Below are 19,295 nucleotides of genomic sequence, written 5' to 3'. Positions count from 1 at the left end.
ACGTTTCGGAGATTTAAAAAAAAATTAGAAAGAAAGGGGGAAAGATTTGGCAGCAGCAAGCACCGAGACACGTAACCCGGAAATTTGGCGATTGGTACACGGCGACAAGTCTCAATAAGATACCAATTATTCTGCTTTGCTGTCTTGCCCCTATTGCAAAACCTCAGGATCAGGGTGGGTATGCTCCAGATCTCGCCTTCTGCTGTGTTGGTGACACCTCTCCCCATTCATCCTCTCACATTTCTCCCAGGGAAGCCAGGAGACCGTTACTCTGGGAATGACAATGAGAGGTTTTGGGTCCTCGTTCATGCATCCAAATATGACGTGATTCCAGACTTTTCGTTCCTGACAATGTCCCCTTCCCATCAGACCTCTGGTGATGGGAAGATATCCAAATACTTTAGAAATGGAAGCCTCTGTGGGAAACTTCATGTTTGCTTCATGCTTCTACCTGAAACATCTACTCACACTTACACAAACTACAGGCTCGGCATCCACGTAATTTCAAGATGCATCTGCTGAACGCACAGGAAAGTGAGGGGGTGAATGTATATATGGCTTTCATCACCTGAGCAGCCATCAGTGAAACAAACATATGAACCGGTTAAGAACTGAGGTAGCCATGTACTTAATGATCAAGGACAAGAATTTGGTTCAGGACTCGAAGCAAACAGACCTAGATGTGGGATGAGTCTGTGAGCAGCCTCCAGGGCAGTCTCCTTGCAAGACAAATCCATGGTGACTAACGTCACATAAGAAAAAAAGAAATAAAAATTTTTAAAACAGATGAATCCAAAGATTCACTGTCCTAACAGTAGACAAAGTGCCCCCCCTCAAGGGATGAGACGTTGTCTTTATGCCTCTGACCACTTTCTAAGGCTTCCTCCGACTCCCGAACGGTAGTCCTGCACCACAAGTTTCCCCTTCAGCAGCCAGAGGCTTTGTGTAGGGCTCTCTGCCAGGTTTATCGATAACACTGAAGCTACAGAGCTGCCCTAGATCCAAGAGGGCACTGGCCCAGCATTCTTGCCCCGGCCTTGGGGATTCTCTGCGTGTACTTTGAGACAAACAATTGATCCATGAAACCTGGCAAGAAGAATTTCTCCTAGAGCTGCCCTGGCAAAAAGGAAGGATTTGAAGCAATAAACAGAACCATCAGTGCAAATGTATTTCAATTTTGAAACACTCTCCTTAGAGCACAAGGGAAGCCAAAGCGACGAGTCGTGGTAAAACCCTCCACACCAACAGCCCAGGATGCAGGACTCAGCGGTGCTGATGGTAACTCGCTCAAGGCCCAGACTTTCTCCCTAATGCTACCACCAAAAGGACAACGCTCCCTTCAAGAGTCCCCAGAACCCCACCTGTGCTGCCACCCCCTCCAACCGGTTATGTGTGAATGGAAAACCCAAATCCCAGCCCGGTCTTCAGCCAGCACAATATCCGGGCCAAGGTAACTGCCAAAGGCCTCCCTGGACTCCACAAACCCGCCCCTTCCAGCCAGGAAACGCGTGGCAGAAAGTGGACAGCAGACAGTCTCGGGGATGCTCTTTGTCTGGGCCTCTGCCACCTCAGAGAGGGCAGGGATGCAAAATAGGGGTCCCAAGGTCCAAGGTAATGAGATCCACTTCCTAGAGACAAGAAGGCTGTTGTTACTTCTATCAAGAAGCCTGGCTCACTGGCAGAGCGATGAAACTGCTAGGGGTGCCAAAGCCTGGGACAGGGAACAGGTAGCTGGGGTAGGAGAAATATGGTCCCTGCTGGTGGCACACATTGTCAACTCGTCCACAATAGCAGAACCACCGAGGCGCTAACCTGTTCTTGGGAGAAGCAGAAAGCGGGGGAGAAGTTACATTAATTTTTAAACAGGGTTACTTTCATGCTCCCTTCAGTCCAAGGTTTAATGTCAGCATTTAAAAGGTTTGGGGACTGTGAGTTCCGCTCTAGAGATGGTGCCCTGGTATCTTCCTGCCCAGCCCTGCTGGAGAGGCCATGAGCAGTCTCGAAGTCCCCCATCTGCAAAGGCTAGCAGGCTGGCGTGAGAAAGAAGTCAGGAACCAGCCAGCTGTTTTTCCTTTCTCCTTCTCCATCTGTGTCAGCAGCACCCAAGATGCCCGAGCATTTTGTTATGAGCTAGGGAACTGGTTAGCTTGCAATTAGCACAGACCTTTCTGGAAAGCTCCTCCTGGGGGGCACTTGATGAATGGCAGAGGAGACCTCACATAAATTCATTTTCATTAGCTGATAAAAACAAAGGTGTAACCCATCTATAGAAAGACACACTTCAGGCTCAAGTCCATAGTCCAAAGCTTGGAGAAGTGGATGTTTTATTTTTTAAAAAAACCAGAAGACTTTTAAGATCACAAAACTTTTTTTGTGGGGGAGTGGCAGGAGCGAGGAGATACTTGCTTTTACACAAACTTTCTGTTCTCTGTTAGCCCACAGAAGTGCTGCCTGGCGCGGGGCGGGGGGGTGTCCCCAAAAGGATGTGAAGTGAAAATCCAAAGGTAGAGTCATTAAAAGAAAAAAAAAAAAAAAACTCAACTTCTTTGGAAAAGATGCTTGAACTGAAAGTTTTGCCAGTTGGCCATTTCAATGCAGGGGACTGGAAAACAAGCACAGGCCTACAAGGAGGGCCTCCAGTCCTGAGAAAATCCTGAAATACCTCTTCTCCAACATGCAGGTCTATAATCACGTCTGTGACAAATACGGGCTTGCTTAGGTAATCCCCTGAGCCCCACTCCCCTGCCCCTTTGTGGTGAAAATATCGAGGGACAAAGGGGACTGGAGGATGGGTAATTTATGTGAGAATGGAAGGCCTAATCCCCTGCCACCTTAGGCAAACTTCATTAACGGGTCCCCATTTACTGAAGAGCTGAGATTCATCCAGGGTTCTGCAGGCGTCAGGTGCTAAATGAATTGGACTCGGGTGGGATCTGGATCTCCGGACATCCCCCTCTCCCTTTAATAGTTCTTTGAATGGTAGAGCTTTAAATGAGGCTATTTGCGACCTAGAGACAGAATAACAACTCCTTTTCAAGTAAGCCGCATCGCATCTCAGGGGCAGGGGTGTTTACACTGAGGCTTGCCTTCCCTTGCAAGTTTTTGTGTTTTTTGAGACTTGATTGCTTGTGGTCCCAGGGAAGAAAAACCGGCCATGGGGTAGAGAGGTTCTGGGAAGAATGTGTGAGTGGGGAAAAGAATTAGAGGATGGCAGGGGCACCTACCCCTTTAAGGTGGGAGGGAGGTGAGAGACAGCTTGAGAGGGCAGAGGAGTCAGTGGCTGCTAAGCCCTCCTCCGCCCCCCACTTCCAGCCTGATAGCGCCTTCATTTTAACCCTTGGTTTCCCTTGGCTAAAGGGAAAATCACACTCTGGGCTGGCTTCCCTGTTCCAATCCAGACAATACCTCGCGGTGGAAAATCCAGAGGGGGAAACATTTGTCGGAGTGATCTCCTCCAGATCCAAGGTGGGAATCTGGGCAAGCAAATAGGATATTTCCCCCCACATCAAGGACAGGAATTAAAAAAAAAAAATTAGCCTGTTTTACTGGCTGCCACTCAAAGACCTGGAAACATTTACTAGCAAATGTAATTACTTTGCATTTTAGGAGCTAGAGCTAGCAAAGCTAAAAAAAAAATTAATTTTTTAAGTCACGCAACCAAGATACAAGCAGCCTGTCTTCCACACACATTCGTCAGGGGCTTTTAGGAAGACCGCCACATCAGGACAGTCCACTGAGGCCATTTTACCCCCAGACAGTATTTATTAAATACCCCCCGCCCTTTGCTAAACACTTACACATCCCTTAACAAATAGCCCAATGAGGAAAGTGGGCATTAAACCCTCCATTTTATAGGTGGAGAACTATGAAGCTCTAAATGTGGCAATTCAGTACCTGCTGGCACTCACTGTTTCTAAAATATCTACCCATATATGCTCTCTTTTAATCCTCACAGCGCCTTTTCAAATGATGTACCTCAGGTATGGGTGAGATTCATAATGTATGAAAGAAGGAGAATAAGCTCAGAAACTGTAGTGTGATAACTGAAGACCACACACCCAATCCGTAGCAGGCCCGGGGCTGGAATTCGGTCCTGGGACTCTAACCCCTCAGATCAGGCAGCTTGCTATCCGAATCTTTCCCTCCCTGGCCATCTGGCTCAACCAGGGCTCCCTAAAAGGATTGGCTCGACATAATAATTGTTGTTCATGCAACAAAGCCACACTCCCCAGACGCTGTGCCAGATACTGTGAGGGAGTCAGGTCTGAACTGCATACCTGCTCTTCTCAAGTATTTGCCAGTCTAATGGCAACAGTGTTCTAGAACTCACTGACCTCCACAATAAGCCGTACCCCGGAAAGAGGGTCAGAGAGGCACTGACTAAGCCACCAATTCCGGATGTGGAGGGAGGGAAGTCTGGGAAGGCTTCTTGGAGGAAGTGGTCTGGAAATCAAGTAGGAGATGGAATTAAAGACAGTCCAAGACATGGGAGTAAGAATATCTGAAAGAAGATTGCGGGGTAGCAGGGGGAGAGCCATTTGGGAGTAGGATATAAAACCCTTTCTAGCAAGATGTATTCCTCTAAGTAATAAGCAGTTGTAAACCTACTGCAGCTACTAAGGCTATAGCAAGTGGTCCGGCTCATAGTCAATGTGAACTTTAAAATTGAAGAGACATTCTGTACCACACAAAGAATGTATTTGCTTTTTTTGAATACGCGAAGACAGTGAATTACAGCAAATGCCAATGAAATGCTCCTAAATGATGCTAGAAAGCCAAATAGAATCTCAAAGATGGCACAAAATATTAATTTAAAGAAAATAAGATCATTTGGAATATAAATCAAGGATAATCAACCCATCACATTGTCAAAATCTGAAACATTTTCAATAAGGTACCACATCTGAGGCCCCACGTACAATCAGACAATTTTCTTGGATAATACAACTTTAATACAGAGCATCACAAAATGCTTCCCTGGCACCCTGAACCAGTCCCAATCCTGAAATAAAAACAAGAAAAGCAGTAATGATGCCTGGGAAAGCAATATTTGAAAACCCCATTGCCAAGATGAAGAATGTCATAAAAAGAAATTAAATAAACTTTACCAAAGCCAGCAATGCCCCAGTGGCTTCAAGCTCCCCAAACAGATTGCTTGACAGAAAAAACAACACAAATCATGAAAATTACTAATTATACGCATTTAAGGAATGAACATCTATGTTTAATTAGCAAATTGGAATGGAAAACCCAGTTTCAAGGGCCTTCAGCCTCCTCTTGCTAAGCAGGAGACCAGTGAGTTCTTTGGTCCTGGTTTAAAACACATGCAAAGCAAGCAAGCTAGCAGTGCAAAGGCTAACCCCTCGAGGAATGCCTCCTAGTAACTAGAGAGTCCTGCTAAGGCAAGCCCAGGTTTGCAATGCCCCTCTCCCACTGCGTATCAGCTCCACCCCATGAAGAAATCCTGCCCATCTGAAAGAAGAATGTCTGTTTCAAAGAGCAACACATTTTCAGAATATGGTATGTATAGCAACTATGGCTATCTCTCAACTCCTGGAAACATACTATTTGCATCTTATTTGAAGTTCTAGCACTTTCTGGTAAGTAGGACAGGAAATTGACACCCTCCCAGGACCTGATTGAAAACCTATACTATTCAACCACAAAGAGGTGGTTAAAACAAAGGGAGCACAGGATTTCCCTCCAGGAGGCTTAACTAGAGCTGTCATGGTTGGAATCAGAGGGATTCGAATTTTCGGGCTAGAAGGAACCTGAGCAATCGGCTTTTGAGTTCAGTTCAATCTTCAATTCAAATTTTTTCTTAACCAGCTGAACACCTCGGAGGAAGCCTCTGCTTGGGGCACTGGAAATACAAATTGAAGATCCAACGCATTGTGGCGATCGTGCAGCAATATACACAAATACGAATCATTATCATGTACACCCGGAACTAACGTATGTTATGTGTCAATTATGCCACAATTAAAAAGAGAAAAGATAGAAGAAAGACTCTATGCTGTGGAAGCACACGCTGACAGGGAAACAGTCAACAAAGAAGCAAAAGGACCTACAGGGCCATGAGACTCTTTTTCCATGGTTTGGAAGCTGAGTACCTACAATGTTCATGACTGTCTCTTGGCACACCTCCACTCCCCACTCTTGCCCATAAGAACACAGCACTCCAAGATGTACACTGACCTAGACTTCAGGGGCCACTTTAGTCCAGCCCTGTAGCTAAACACAGGAGCCCTTCTTCAGAAAGAGTGCCAAGTGGTTAGTGGCCAGCTTCTGCTGGAACACTCCAGGTGTGAGCCAAAACTTCCCCAGGATTTGCCACTACATCACAGATATTAACAAAATGTTTATTCACAGATGTATTTCTTTCTCTCGGGCACACCTTCACGCCTGCATCCTTCCACCTCCCTCTACCCCAAAATTAAATGTGGTACCTAAGTATAGAGAGAAGACGCTCATTTGAGAAGACACATTGTAAATTTAGTAGAAATTCAGTTCCATCAACTTTTCGCACGTCCCAATCCACAGCAGGGTGGGGAGTGGTTTTCAGTGGGGAGGGTTTCTGTTCTGAGTCAAAGGAAAGGGCATGAAGACCACCAAGTCCTGAGGGTACCAAAAGCAGACTCAGTAGGGGAGAAAGGAAGAGATGGGAGTAATCAGTGATGGATATGGTCAGAGGCTGAGGTCTTCGGAGTAGAACCACTTTCACGAAGTATAAGATGAAACGTTCCTGGGGCACCTGGGTGGCTCAGTGGGTTAAAGCCTCTGCCTTCGGCTCAGGTCATGACCCAGGGTCCTGGGATCGAGCCCCACGTCAGGCTCTCTGCTCAGCAGGGAGCCTGCTTCCCTTCCTCTCTCTCTGCCTGCCTCTCTGCCTACTTATGATCTCTCTCTGTCAAATAAATAAGTAAAATCTTTTTAAAAAAAAGATGAAACGTTCTTAAGGCATGGCGACTAATGGTCACCACTACTGGACTGTATACTTGAAAGTTCCTTAGAGAGTAGATGCTCAACATTCTCACTACCCCTCCAAAAGTAACTGTGAGATGACGGTTGTGTTGGTTTACCTTACCGTGGTCCTCATTTCACAATATATACTTGTATCAAATCATCACGTTGTACACCTTCAGCTTACACAACATTCTATGTCAATTATATCTCAGGAAAGCTGGGAAAAAATAAAAATAAGAAATGAGAAAGAACATGGGGCACATGGGTCGCTCAGTTGGTTAAGCATCCGCCATCAGCTCAGGTCATGATCCCAGGGTCCTGGGATCAAGCCTTATGTCAGGCTCCTTGCTCAGCATGGAGCCTGCTTCTCCCTCTCCCTCTCCCTCTCCCTCTGCCTGCAGCTCTGCCTACTTGTGCTCTCTCATTCTGACAAACAAATAAAAATCTTTTAAAATAATTTTTTAAAAAGGAAGTAAGATAAAATATGTGACTGTGCTAGTGGGCGCATGAGTGGAGGCGCATGGAGCAGAAATGCATATCATCAAAGCTAGAAGAGTGGAGAAACAGTGACACTTTAGAGGTCATCAGTGTGCAAATAAGGAGATGATGGGTGGGAAAAAAGACTATGATCAGCAACACAAAGGTTTTGAATTTCTTCCCCACTAACCTAAGGAGTTCAGATGCATACGCAACAATAATCCCTCCTACCCCATGCACCTGTTAAAGACATTACTTTTGGCCTAGAGAGTAATAATGGCAGCTAGTACTCAGAGAATGCTTACTGTGTGCCCGGCCCTGGGTTGTGTGCTTTACAGAGATTATTTCATTTAATCCTCTAAACAACCTTATGGTCAGTACTATCAATATTACTATCATTATCCTCATGTCACAGGAAGAAGATACTGAGTCTTGGGGCAGGGCGGAGGACAAGTACCATGGCCAAAGTCATACAACTCTTTAAATGGGAGAATTACATTTGGATCCTTGCAGTCTGACTCTGAGGGCCATAGAGCCAAACTTTCGGCTTCATGAAAAAAATAAGGAAATAGGAAAACGGGAGAATGCTGGTTTCAATGTAGGCATTCACAGCCATTATCAAGACCAGAGCTGTCTCCAGGTTGAACCATCAGAATGGCTTGGTGTGCTTAGAGTACCCAAGCTCATACACATGTAATGTATTTATGACTTCTGATTTCTTAATTCTGTATTTCCTGGTCACTAATCATCAAATATTGATCAGGCTCATTTTGTGGTTACAGAGGTGGAAGTGCAGATAGCCTGGGTAAGTAGTGATGATCCCCGCGCCCCCACACCAGGCTGCTGGGGGAGGCTGGCACACACACAGCTCTAAAACCAATCATAAGAGCAAGGGAGGGAAGCTGAAGGTCACTGGCTTTCAAAGCCGGGGAAATCAGTGAGTACTTCTGCCTGGGCTTTGGCCAGCAGTCATCAGGAAAGTTATCTAAAGGGTCTAGTGCATTTATTTTTACCTAATTATAGCTATCAACCGGCATTTTCAAAGAGCTTCAATTATGCAGTCAGCAGCCGGGGAACTCACAGCATCTGATACAAATAAATTGCATACATTACTATGGACCCTACTTAGTCAAGGCTTCAGTAATAGGGAAATTCCAGAACCATTTTCAGGCGTGCATATTCCTGTTGGAGCAGTAGTTCTTAACCACCTTTAGTTCACAGGTGCAAGGACAATGTGATGAAAATTTCTTTGCTCAGAAAACACACATTAGTATATACTTGAATGATTTTATATATAATCTTGGGCAGGGGGAGTGTAAAAACTACTTGAAGCACATTCAAAGACCCCTGCTTTGAATGTTACCAATGCCAGGCTGAAGCTGGTGAGTAGGGCAGGAACCTTATAACCTGCTGCATTCCCTCACCTGATTTTTTACACAATGTTGTCAAGTGGAAGAACAAAATGTGTTGTCAATACAACGATACAGTCCTTAAAAGTAAAAGAATATTTCGTCACATAGTAGCACTTCAGCAATATTTTTGTTATTGGAAGGGGAGGTGAACCATGAGAGACTATGGTCTCTGAAAAACAACCTGAGGGGTTTGAAGGGGCGGGGATGGGAGGTTGGGGGAGCCAGGTGGTGGGTATTAGGGAGGGCACGGATTGCATGGAGCACTTGGTGTGGTGCAAAAACAAGGAATACTGTTATGCTGAAAATAAAAATTTCAAAAAATTTTTAAAAATTTTAAAAATGCCCCATCAGGGGATAATATTCTTGACCTCCCTTACAGTTCTGAGAGTGGACATTCTTGTTAATCAAAATGTGGTCTGTGAACCAGCACTGATATCCCCGGAAAACCTGGTAGACATACAGAATCCCAGGTCTCATCCCAGAAGTCCTGGAGCAGAGTCCGTATTTTCTAAGATTCTCAGGTGATGTACATACATACATACATACATGGTGATATATTATATATATATATATCTGATAGATATATATACATATATATACATATATCATACAGGTGATATACATACATACATACGTACATGGTGATATATGATATATATAGGTGATACACACACACACACACATGCACGCACACACAACATCTAATAGGCAATTGCATACACGGCAGAGACATCAGGGCGTAAAGACACAGTGAGGTGTGGTAGAATGAGGACCTGGACTCTGAGGTCAAGCTCTCGTGATCTTGGCCACATCCAACTTCTCTGGGGATTCTTCCTTAACTCTATCCATATATCAAAGGGGTTTTGCGCCTGACTGATAGTAAACACTTGACAAAGAGTACGTCATGTTCTTACAGTTAAGATTCTGATTACGTCTTCACAAATGTCCTAGTTCAGTGTTTACTAAACTAAAAAACCCCACTGCCATAAACAGATGGAAATGAGCGGGAGCAGTGTGCAACTGATTTAAATGGGATGGGTAGACTAGATTGCTCCCCCCCGCTGTTGCATGCAAAATTAGGGATCCAAAGCTCTACTGACCATCTCTCTGACGGGTGCCTCTGGGCATAGTGGGGAGGACTCAAGCACCGCCCAGACTATAAGATCAAATGCCAGGCAGACAGCATTGTCTGTAAAACCCAAAGGAGTTCTTCCCAGTCTGGGAGACCCCCAGGGGCTGGGTGGCAGTGGGGAAAGAGGAGGGGGTATTGCACCCATTTGGTCTGACTGAAGCCAAGGAAGACAAGAACGGAAAAAGAATGAAGATGGCTTTCAGGCCTACTAACTGCCACCAGAGGGTGTCCATTTACTACAGGCATCCGGGTTGCTGTGTTTCCTAACTACAGAGCCCTGAGACTAATTTCCAAATGGTAAAGGACCAGGGCAGGGCCAGAATGCAGGCCTTTTGACTCCAAATCCGGTGCTCTTTCTATGTCATTGCTTAAGTTTCATCCAGAACTCACCAAGGACCTGGGTTCTCCATGTAACATGCTGGGGCTTCGCCTAACAAGGGGCTGTTGAAATTCACCTGTGGACCCCCAGCAGGCCAACACTTGGGTGTTTCTGAGGGAATCACAGATGATGCTTGTGAAGTACATTTTGAGGCTACAGCGTCACAACACAGTCCCAATCACTTCCACAGTACAAGAGAAAAAACAACCTATTTTTGTAATGGAAAGGATGACTGGGAAAGCCTCATACCTCATCTTCAAAGATGGTACAGTTTTCAAAGGGATAATAGAAGAGGCTGAAGGGCAAGAAGTGCAGTTTCGTGTCAGAAGCAAACTAAGGGAATGTATATTTTTAAATTTCACTTCAAGTGTAGCCAACTTTATTTTACCTATAAAATCAGAACACCTCTTCCTTCTTCTTGTCATTCAGTTCAAATTACATCACTGATCCCTTGGGTTTCACTACTCCAATAAACTAGGAAATTACAATTTTCCTCCTCCAATCCATTACCTTTTACTGTCACTTAAATTTAGCACAGAGCGCATGCCACCAAGAAGAAGGTAGCAATTGCATTATTTCATTTTCAAGTGTTCTCATTAATCTGACCATATAGAGAGAAGAAATTCTTATTTTATTAAATACGATGGCCCCTCATTTTTCTAGCCTCATTGGAAAGAACACTGTTCCATTGTGATAATTCAATGAACAAAAATGATTTTGAAATTCTAAGTGCTTCCATGCAAATCATTCTAAAATGCTATACACTCCTCTCACTTCTTTAATGTCTAATGTATATAATGATATATATGTGTGTGTGTGTGTGTGTATATAAAGTACAATAATCACAATTTAGCTTTTTCATTCATGTATGGGTGTATGTAACGTGTATACACACACACTTTATTTAGCAGTTTATAGGTGGCAGGCATTTGATGAGGGCTTTATACATATTTTGTCTCAGGGTCTTTAGGAATATCTATTACTACACTAGGTTATACTAAGGTGATGCTCGGTGATACTGACACGGAAAGAACTCTCTGGAAGCTGGCCATACTTGCTAGATTCACCTGTCTCCTCCTTCTGTTATCCACTGTCACTTCTGCCTCCCGAAGCTGGACTGTGCTTTCCAATCTGTTGCTCTACGTTTTATCAATGGACTGAGAGTAATTCTGCCTGCCTACAGTGTATGGGGCATGAGCTTGATGGGACCTATATACACAACTCGGTGTCTCTTTTGCTTCTATATTCTCATGCTGCCACCTGACAGATCCCAACTATAAATCACTGGAGGAATAACAAACATTAAGAATGGAAAGACTGATTTCCTTGAAGGATAAGGGTAATGCTAAATTCAATGTTTGCTCATATTAGGAACTCAATGAATATTTCATGGTAAGAAATTGGAGGAAGTCATAATATAAACAGAGGGGTGCTACATCATAAACAACTAGAGAGTCAATGTACCACGTGACAAAGCCAGACAAACCATGTAACCAAATCCAAAGGAAGTGCTGGGGAGTCAAGTTTCAGAAGGGTTTCTGCAGGATGTGGTCCATCGAAAAAGAGAACATCGAAGAGCTGAGTCTTGAGCTTTGAAGGAGTTATTTAAAGGCAGAAATGAGCAAGGGCTAACCAGAAGACAATAAGGAACTCAACCACTTAACACAGAAGGAAACGACATGACAAAACTATAAAATGAAACTCAAACAGAACACAGAACATTTTAGAGATTAAGACATATCTGTTGTTTAGAACACCCAGGTTCTTCCTGGGCCAGGAGTAATCTAAAAAAAGTATTGGGGGGAAGGGTACAGAGAGGGTCAGATGACACAGAAATTACTTGGAATAACAGGAAATTCCTAGCTTTTTTAACAACTCAGATGCAGATATGAGGGCAAAAGCACAGAGTGTGGCATCTTAAAGGCCCAGGTCCTAACTCAGCCGGTTACCAGCTGTATGGCTTTTAAGTAGATAATTAAACCTTTCTCTTTCTTAAAAAAAAAAAAAAAAGATTTTATTTATTCATTTGACAGAGAGCGTGCATGAGCAGGAGCAAGGGGGAGGGGCAGAAGGAGAGGGAAAGAAGCAGACTTAACTGAGCAGGGACTATGACTCGGGGCTCCATCCCAGGACCCTGAGATCATGACCCAAGCTGAAGGCAGACACTTAACCAACAGAGCCATCCAAGCACCCAGCATAATTAAACCTTTCTGTGTTTGAGTTTCCTCATCTATAAAATGGTAAGAGTAATAGTGCAATGGGAGGACTCCGTGAAAGAGAATACATAAAGTCCTTAGCATAGTGCCAGGCGCTTAATAAACACTGGATGAATGGCAACTCTTATTTCCAGAGATCACTGATATGACCTGGGTCTCTAAGCATGCAGAAAGAATAAAGGAGGGGTGCCTGGGTGGCTCAGTCAGTTAAGCCTCTACCTTTGGCTTACACCGGAGTCCTGGGATCGAGCCCCACATCAGGCTCTCTGCTCACTGAGGAGTCTGCTTCTCCCTCTGTGCTCTCCCTCTCTCTCTCTTTCTCTTTCTCTCTCTCTCAAATAAATAAAACCTTCAAAAGAAGAGACAAAGGAAGGAAATAAGGGTAAATGAGTAAGGGAAGACAGTCCCGGGAGTAGGGAACATAGAAGGAAATGGGAATGTGAGGGCTCGTCAACCAGGCTGATGTTCACCATCTCCCTCTACGGTCTTTCAGTTCTCACTATTCTGGAAAAAAAATGGTTTGTGGACATTGAACAATAGGCAGTACAGGACTCCAATCCTTGAGAGAAAGGGGACAAATAAGGCAAACATGACAACTGCCCCAGCTGACAGCCTGGAGAGGGTTCCAAAGCTGCAGCGCAAGGAAGGGGAACACAAACAGAGCCCAGGGGTCTCTCTGTGGTGAGGACACAGAGATCAGAGTATCAGGAGGCCAAAGCAGTTAAAACTTGTGGGGAAAAACACACCAGAGAGGCGAGAGCTGCACAGGAGAGAGCTCTAAAGATCTTTAGAAGGTTCTCTTCATGTCTTTAGTGGAGTATTGATCTGCTCACATATGAAAAAGAAATTACCCTAGATGAAGGAAAGAATTACTCAAAAAAGAAAAGAAAGAAAGAAAATAATAAAGTAGGAAGTAGGGAGCATGGATGGTACAGTTGGTTAAGCATTCAATTCTTGGTTTCAGCTCAGGTGGTGATCTCAGGGTTGTGAGATTGAGCCCCATGTCAGGCTCTGCACTCAGTGCAGAGTCTGCTTGAGATTTTGCCTCTTCTGCCTCTGCCCTTCCCACTCATGCACACATGCTCTCTCTCTCTCTCTCTCTCTCTCTCTCAAATAAGTAAATAAAGATTCAAAAAAAAAAAAAGAAAAGAAAAGAAAAGTAGGAAGAAAACCCCCCAGAAGCTCACAAAGGGAAAGCAGCAGAGTGGAAAGACGTTGTAATACATGGGGCATTAATTAGCACCTTCATAATTGTATGGCCTCAGTAGTGGGATAAAATTAGCCCTAGGCTAAAGGCTGAAGTTTTACTACCCTAACAAAGATAAAGCAAGGTTCAAAATGATTCAATTGATTGAGTTAGCTGCATCCCAGTTCAAAGTTCAACAGTATTTAAAGGAACAGAATAAGGATGCCTGGGTGGTTCAGTTAATTAGCCATCCGCCTTCAGCTCAGGTCATGATCCCGGAGTCCTGAGATCGAGCCCCACATTGGGCATTGGGTTTTCTTTTTCTTTTTTTTTTTTTTTAAAGATTTTATTTATTTATTTGTCAGAGAGAGAGAGCGCGAGCGAAAGCGAGCACAGGCAGACAGAGTGGAAGGCAGAGTCAGAGGGAGAATCAGGCTCCCTGCGGAGCAAGGAGCCCAATGTGGGACTCGATCCCAGGATGCTGGGATCATGACCTGAGCCGAAGGCAGCTGCTTAACCAACTGAGCCACCCAGGCGTCCCCACATTGGGTTTTCTGCTCAGTAAGGAATCTGCTTCTCCCTCTGACCCTCCTGCTTCTCATGTTCTCTCTCTCCCACTCTCAAATAAATAAATAAATAAATAAATAAATAAATGAAATCTTTTAAAAGGTGGACAGAATAAATCTAGCACCTAACAATATAAAATTTATAATATCAAATATCCAATTAAAAATTGTCAGATTTGTAAAGAACCAGTAAGATGTTACTCTTAAAAGAAAAAAAAAACCAGAAACAGATTCAGAGATTACACAAATCATATAATTAGCATATAAGGATATTAAAAGAGCCATTATAAATATAGTTCATTTGATAAGAAAACAGGAGAAAAGAATGAGTATGTTAAATATAAACATGGAGGATTTAAGAAAGACCCAAATTAAATATCTGGAGTTGAAAAGTATAATATGTAAAATGAAAACTACATGGGTTGGGATTACTCATGTACTGGACATTGCACAAGAAAAGATAGTGAATTTGAAGACAGCAAAAGAAACCACCCACAATGAAACAAACAAAGAAGAAATTGTGGTGTGAAGAGAACAATGCATCAGTTAGCTGTGGGAAAATACAAGGGGGGCATCTAAGGACACACCAGAAGATTTGAAGAAACGAGGACCAAAGTTTTGAAATTTTTATGAAAACAATAAATGTATAAATCTAAAAATTTCAATGACCCCTAGGTAGAAAAAAAGAAGAAAATCACACCATGTCAAATCATAAGAAAATTAGAAAAAGTTTGTTGAAAACAACAATAAGAATGACAGCAGACTTCCCATCAGGAGCTATGCAAACAAAAGAAACAAACAACAACAGCAATAACAATGAAGTGACATCTTTGAAGTACTGAAAAGAAAAGCTAACATCTTGTAATTCCAATCCTGGGAGGAAAAAGTCTTTCAAAAACGAACTCAAAATTTTTAGTATATGTGCTGCTGAAGCAAGCACTCAAAATTTTTATATGAGTTAAAATTAAGAAATAACCCTAGAAAATTAAAAAATTCATTGCTGTAAGTCAAGCTATTTTCAGATCAGTTATTAGTGCAGAAAAATATTGTTGATTACCCTCAGCTTGACTGTAATCTCTTGAGAGACCTTGAGCCAGAGGAGCCAGCTAAGTCATGCCTAAATTTCTAACTTACATAAACTGAGATAAATATTTGTTGGTTTAGTTACAACATGTGTAGTTAATTCTGTTATGAAGCAACACAAAACAGAGTAATAAATTTATAACATAGTTATAAATTATACAATCTAGTGTAATCACTAAGGAAAAACACAAAATAAAGAGTATTACCAATGAGCATCTAATAAGAATAAAATGGAGTCTTAAAAATAATCAATCACTCCAAAGGATGGCAGAAAAAAGTTGAAAAGAACCAAACGTGTATTGAGCATCAACCATAGTAAAGAAAAGGGGTCAAATGCTGAGCATAAGAGTCCCTTCCTGACCTTAAGAAATTTTACTTCTCTGTTCAGGACAGGAACACAGGAAAGCCCAGAGAAGAAAAGAGTCCTAGGTATGGTACTCAAACACCCTATGCTTTGATGGTGTAAAGGCAGAACAATCTCTCAGGGATGGGGGAAACCAGGGGAAGACATGGGAGATGGCCCTAGAAGATGGAGAACTTTTTAACAAATGGAAATATGGAAGAGAGACAAAATATCTCAAGCAGAGAGTACAAAGAATCAAAGGCTCAGTTTAGAAAGCTGGAAGGACATGTTGAGGCAGAGAGTCAGGGGAGGAAAGGCCAAAAAGTTTACAGGAGCCCTGGAATACTGTTCTGTAACATTGCTCTAAGGAAGAGAAGGTTGTATAAAGGAGTATGGGGCTATGAGACCAAATCCTGCAGAAGCAGCAAGGAAAGCAAAGACTAAAAAAGAGACACTGAAATTGACCAAGTCACAGGCAAAACCTACTTCAGGGATGGTATTTATTTTCACACTTCCCTACAACCAGATCAGGGGCAGGCATCACTAATTAATAACAGTGAGAGTGTACATAGCCTTAGATTCCTTCCCAACGCAGTGCTTCAGGAAATTAATACCAAAACATCAAAATTGGCACAGGAGATGAAATTTATTAGTCACCTTTGGCCTAATAATTTAAGAAGTCTGGTCCATAGGGAATGGAAAATCTAAAGTGCTAATTTTGCCATCCAACATGGAGGCTTATTATTTATACATATACAGCATGTGGGCAGACTTCCTCTAACTGGAAAGTTTGCAGTCTTTCCAAAATCATGAATCCCTCAGAGGGAGAAAATGGAGCAGGCTTTAAGAAAGAAGGCTGCAAGTTCCAAAATAGCAGGACTTCCTAAATCCACCCTGATGATCCATGGGGAAAAACAAACAAACAAAAAACAAAAAACAAACTAACTTCCTCCACCTGATAAAGAGCAAGCACCTAAGAAAAAACTTCAGCAAACTTCATACTTAATGATGAAAGACTGAATGCTTTCTCCATAAGATCAGGACAAGACAAGAATGTCTATTCTATCCACTTTTATTCAACATTTTACTGGAAGTTTTAGGCAGAGCAACTAGGCAAAGCAGTGAAATAAAGTACATCCTGATTTGAAGGGAAGAAGTTAAACTATCTCTATTTGCAGATAACATAATCTTGTACCTAGAAAATCCTATGGAATACACTAAAAATCTAGTAGGATAAACAAAATAAGTTAGGGTAGGTTGCAGGATGCAAGATCAATATACAAAAATAAATCATGTTTCTCTACAGTGGCAATGAACACACTGAGAATGAAATTAAGTAAACCATTCCTTTTAGAATAGCATCACTAAAAATAAAGCACATAGGAGTAAATTTAATAAAAGAAGTACAAACTATATACTCTGAAAATTAAAATACATGGTAGAAAGAAATTCTGAGGACCAAAATAAATGAGAAGGCATCCCATGTTCATGAATCAGGAGACTTGATATAGTTAGGATGACAATACTCTCCAAACTGATCAACAGATTCAATGCAGTATCTATTAAAATCCTAGATTTCTCTGCATAGACAAGCTGATCCTAAAATTCACACAGAAAGAGAAGAGACTCAGAATTTCCAAAACATTCATGAAAAAGAAGAACAAATTTGGAGGACTTACATTTCCCTGTTTCAAAACATAAACCCAAATAGTGTGATATTGGTGATAATGGACATATAAGGGAACCTGAGTGGCAGAGTCGGTTAAGCACCCAACTTTTGGTTTCAGCTCAAGTCATCTAAGGGTCATGAGATCATGCTCTGTGTCAGGTTCTGTGCTCAGCACGGAGTCTGCTTGGGATTTTCTCTCCCTCTCACCCCGCCCCTCCCACTCATTCTTTCTCTCTCTTTCAAAATAAATCAATCTTAAAAAAAGGAGTGGACATATAGATAAATGGAGGAGAACTGAGAGTTCAGAAATAAACTCTCATATTTATTATCAATTGATTTTTTAAAAGATTTTATTTATTTATTTGACAGAGAGAGATCACAAGTAGGCAGAAAGACAGACAGAGAGATAGGAAAGCAGGCTCCCAGCTGAGCAGAGAACACGATTCAGGGCTCAATTCCAAGACCCTGAGCCGAAAGCAGAGGCTTTAACCACTGAGCCACCCAGGCACCCCTATCAATTGATTTTTTAAAGGATTTTATTTATTTTAGAGAAACAGAGACAGAGAGAGCACACAAGCAGGGATTTGCACCTGTATCATCTATTACGGGTGCGTTTTCCCATATGGAAATGGAATCCCACTTTATATATCCTTTTGTGATTTTCTTCTCTCAGCCAATATTGTGTAAGTCAGCCTCATGGATTCTAAAGCTGGCTCATTTCACTCCTGTCTAGCACGCCATTGGATGAATATACCACAAGTTGTTCATGGTCCTGTTGATAAACATTGCCAGTTTTTGCTATTACAAATGATGCTGCTATGAATTGTCTCATTGTACATCTCATGATGCACTATCTTAAGATCTTTAGTTAGAAGCACCATTGCTGGGACACTGGGGGTTGCATAATTTGAATTTTATTAGATAATGTCAAAACAGTTCCCACCCCACTTCTACTGCCTTATACTCCCACAGAACCAAGTAAGACCATTCTCACAGTAGTGAGGCTGGGGGTATAAGACATTTTTATTTTTGCTGATTTTTTTTATGGTGAAATGGTATCTCAGTGGGGATTCTTTAAATTTAAATTCGATTAGCCAACTTACAGTACATCATTAGTTTCAGTATTCAATACTTTATGAGGTTCATATAATGCCCAGTGCTCAGTGTGGTTTTAATTTGTATTTCTGATTACTAATGAGGGTGAACAATATTTTTGTTTATTGGCCATTTTATTTTGCTCCCCCCCATGCTGCTCTCTATGTATTCTGGATATTCATCACTGTGTGAAGTTTTTGCATATATCTTCTTCCAATTCGTGACTTGTATTATTATCCTTATTGGATCTGTTGATGAACAAAGTTACTTCCCTTCGGTGAAGCTGAATATAAAACCTTTCCTTTATGCCCTGAAACTAATACTACACTCTATGTGAACTAACTTGAATTTAAATAAAATCTTGGAAGGAAAAAAAAAAAAAAACCTTTCTTCTACAGTTGGCACTTTCTAAATGGCTTGTTGAATAAGTAGTTTTCTGCCTTGAGGTCATGGAGACACTCTCCTATAGGATCTTCAAAGGACTTTTCAGATTTGCTTTGCACCTCTAGGTTTTTCATAAATTTAGAAGTGATTTTCTTGTTTGTATGATAAGGTAGTAATCTGGGAAACTTTTTTTTTCCCATATGGATATCCAGTGATCCTACTACCTTTACTGAAAAGTCTATCCATTCACCACTGATGCACCATGACCTCTCTGGAGAATGTCAAAAATCCATGTATTCCTGTATATACTTCTCAAATTCTGTTTTCTTGGCTATTTCCTCTCTTCTGTAAATTTAAAACGCAGTTTAACAAGTCCCACAAAAATAA

The 19,295-nt window shown here is 42.1% G+C and overlaps 1 protein-coding gene across 7 annotated transcripts in view; it reads right to left on the bottom strand.

Moving 5' to 3' along the window:
• HS6ST2 (heparan sulfate 6-O-sulfotransferase 2) overlaps window positions 1-19,295 on the bottom strand; it is a 278,343-nt gene that overhangs the window by 223,420 nt on the left and 35,628 nt on the right. The window lies entirely within an intron of this gene.

This window comes from Mustela nivalis, assembly GCF_964662115.1.
Source record: "Mustela nivalis genome assembly, chromosome: X".
In the NCBI taxonomy this organism is placed as follows: Eukaryota; Metazoa; Chordata; class Mammalia; order Carnivora; family Mustelidae; genus Mustela; species Mustela nivalis.
This window is presented reverse-complemented; position numbering and strand designations above follow the sequence as displayed.